At 41.8% G+C, this 2,500-nt stretch overlaps 1 protein-coding gene across 21 annotated transcripts in view; it reads right to left on the bottom strand.

The window, feature by feature from the left end:
• The window catches only part of LOC113808841 (1-phosphatidylinositol 4,5-bisphosphate phosphodiesterase delta-4), a 98,066-nt gene that overhangs the window by 32,003 nt on the left and 63,563 nt on the right, over positions 1–2,500 (bottom strand). The window contains exon 1 of one of the 21 annotated variants that reach the window (XM_070142315.1): positions 991–1,145. The exons of the other annotated variants lie outside the window; for them this stretch is intronic. The gene's annotated coding sequence lies outside the window, so the exon portion shown is untranslated. Of the gene's footprint in view, positions 1–990; positions 1,146–2,500 lie in introns of those variants that run through there. 21 annotated transcript variants of the gene reach the window in all.

Genomic DNA, 2,500 nt, shown 5'->3' with positions numbered 1-2,500 from the left:
CACGGTCGGGCTGGCCACCAGTACTAAACCTTTCGACCTTTCACACAAAAGAATGGGTGACGTCATGCCTTACACACACACGTTTTAGTGATGACGTCATCCCTTACACACACGCTTTGATGATGACGTCACGCCTTACACACTCGACTGAATGATGACGATATGCTTTTAGTACTCGTAACCGATGACGTCATCATCTACGTACATGAGAGCACTTGAAATACCTTCAATACATTCGCAATTAACGAACATATTCATGAAAACACAACTTCGACATTTGATATTCCAAGACAGAAAATAATTTCCGATATTTTCCAGTCATGTCTAAACCTTCTGCTCCTCCTCCTCCTTATTCTTCTCTTCTCCCTCCTCCTCCCCTTCCAACTCCACCTCCTCCTCAACCACCGAGTGATATTCTCCTACTCTCAGGTCTCCTTCGTCCACCCTTCCTTTCCTCCTCCCTTTTCCCTTTCCCCTTCCTCCTCCTCCTCTTTCCCCCTACCCGTCCACCTCCTCCTCTTCCATTCCCCTTCCCCCTCCTCCTTCCCCTTCCTCCACCTCCTCCTCAGCCACCGAGTGATATCACATTCTGCAGGCACACACAAGCCGAGGGTCGAGTGGAGGGCTAGTGTCCGATCCGCGGTCTGTTCTGTCTCGTGGGATTTCACCTGAGCCCTGGGCTGGTTAACACTCGGAGCCCTCGTAACCTGGGATTGAGTTCTGACCCAAAAGCCACTCTTTGGTTGACGTTTTTTTTTCCTTTCTCTCTCTTTGTTTTCTTCTCGTTTTCTATATCTCTTTTTCCGTTTCGTTTTCTATCTCTCGATTCACTTTTTTCCTTCTCGATCTTTTTCTCTTTTTTATTTTCTTTCTCTCTCGGTTTTGAAAACTCTCATTACAAAAGAACAATGCACAAATCCTTCAACCAAATTACAGTCCACATGAATAACAACAGTTACCGGAAATCTTCACATACACGATAAAACTGACCGTTCGACTAAGTACTCCCAAGCAAGAAGGCGCGGATTCACGCAGCTGCACGCGACGCTCCTTACACGAACGGCGACGCTTACGTACTGAGTCGGCCCGCCTGCTACAGAGACGGTCACACTTCCCCAGCCACCCACATCCCCACTACAGCGAATCCGCGGCCACTCATACACACAAAAAGTAATTGCTGTGGGAGTATGAGTAGAGATGTGTGTGTACGTTTGCATCTGTGTATACGTATATCTGTGTGTGTTTATGCTTTTGTGTGTGTGAGTGAATTAGTGTGTGTGTGTGTGTGTGTGTGTGTGTGTGTGTGTGTGTGTGTGTGTGTGTGTGTGTGTGTGTGTGTGTGTGTGTGTGTGTGTGTGTGTGTGTGTGTGTGTGTGTGTGTGTGTGTGTGTGTGGTGTGTGTGTGGTGTGTGTGTGGTGTGTGTGTGTGTGTGTGCGTGTGTGTGTGTGTGTGCGTGCGTGTGTATGGGTGCGTTCGTGCGTGCGTGCGTGCGTGCCTGTGCGATTGTGAGCGTCTGAGTGCATGAACCGTCACTCACGCCATTGTAACCGGTTGTGAGTGCAAGAGTAGATGTGTGGATCCCCATTGTGCCTATGAATGCGCGGATCTGTGTGTACGTGTGCGCGAGAAAGGGCGTGTTTATGAACGTGTCAAGTGGCTCTGAGTATCTTTCAGTTCTTAATTCACGACCGGTTTTGATCCACGCCTCCGTGACTATAGCGCTGTCTGGTTATAACACCGTGAAAATCATTATTTGTAGCAGATTTGTGAAGAGAAAGACGAATCCATCGGAACGAAGTGTTTAAGAATAACAACAATTTCTCTTGAAATACGATGCCTCCTCAATGTACAACCCATAGCGTTAAAATGACAGACATGCCATCAACTCAATATTGCATCTTTCTTATTATTAGACACGAGAAGATTTAGATTAAGAATGATAAAATGCTGCTAATGAAAGTGATAATAAGTATAAAAAAAAATGCCCCGATAAAGCTATCAGTTAAGATAACGTGTTGCTGATTGTTTCAGTAACGGTGAAAATAAAAAGGGTGATAATAAGAGGATAAGTATAATAAATATATATCATAATAAAATCACGATCTGATGGTAATAACAGTAACAAACCATATGAACAACATTGATAAAGATGATAATATATGATAATTTAAAAAATATGATTTGATGATAAGTAATAAAAATCAAATCCACAGTATCTTTAGCCACACAACTGTCATTATCAGCATCTGATAATCGCTATCACCATTCTCATAATCATCACTGCATGTCATTGGGATGATGAATGTGATAATAAGAACAATGATGACAATAATGAAAATAATAATAATAATAATAATAATAATAATAATAATAATAATAATAATAATAATAACAATAACACTACTACTATTACTACTACTACTAGTAATAATAGTAATAATAGTAGTAGTAGTAGTAGTAATAATTATTATAATAATAGTGTTATATAAGAATAATAAT

Source organism: Penaeus vannamei, chromosome 29, assembly GCF_042767895.1.
Source record: "Penaeus vannamei isolate JL-2024 chromosome 29, ASM4276789v1, whole genome shotgun sequence".
Taxonomy (NCBI): domain Eukaryota; kingdom Metazoa; phylum Arthropoda; class Malacostraca; order Decapoda; family Penaeidae; genus Penaeus; species Penaeus vannamei.
This window is presented reverse-complemented; position numbering and strand designations above follow the sequence as displayed.